Below are 846 nucleotides of genomic sequence, written 5' to 3' on the forward strand. Positions count from 1 at the left end.
GGTCAGCTGGAGTAGATGACTGGAGATGGAAGGGGGGGTGGAGGGTGGCACTCTTTGCCTGCAACGACAGCTGGTCGCAAAGGGAGAAATGATTATTTAAAACAGGTTTGTGACACTGTGATTGGCCCTTGCCATTGTATAACGATTCTTATTGGTTTAGCAGGAAGGTGAACGTCTCCAACACCTGATTCGAGTTATGCAGAGCATTGATTAAGAGTGAGGTCTCCCTTTAAAAGATTTACACTGAGCTACATTTAAATCAGGAGAGACTAGTTGCAGATATGTGACAGTTAAACATGCTTGATAAACTATACATTTATAAGGATCACAGCTGAATTGATTTGGAATACATCAATTAATAGTTAGGTCTTTTTGAAAGAATTTAAGCAGAGCTACATTTCCAAAGGCTTTTGGTAAGATATCAGAATATCTTCAGTATCAACCAGAAAAGCTTGAGGATACAGTTGTATCTACACAGAGTGCCTTATCACTGTTGTCTGTAGTGCAGGGAGGAGGGGGAGGGGATTTAAGTTTAAACAGAGATGTTTTCTGCAAAGTTTCTCCCCTGCTCTACTTGATCTTCATTGGTGATAGCAGCTCAAAGAAACGTGTGAAGGGTGTGTTAGTCTTTGTTTTCAAGCAGGGACAGGTGGAAGTGGCGAGGGACAGGACCTGTCACTGGAACCATTAGCAGACTGACATTAAGCAGAGGAGTTTAGGCCTGGAAGGCCATCATGGCCTCTTCCCTTGTCAGCTCTGCTTTTCCACCAACTCCCTGACAGCCCACACTCACACAGGCACATAATCCCTGACACCAGGACACACACACACAGACACACAGACACA

The sequence above is a fragment of the Etheostoma spectabile genome, chromosome 10, assembly GCF_008692095.1.
Source record: "Etheostoma spectabile isolate EspeVRDwgs_2016 chromosome 10, UIUC_Espe_1.0, whole genome shotgun sequence".
Classification (NCBI taxonomy): Eukaryota; Metazoa; Chordata; class Actinopteri; order Perciformes; family Percidae; genus Etheostoma; species Etheostoma spectabile.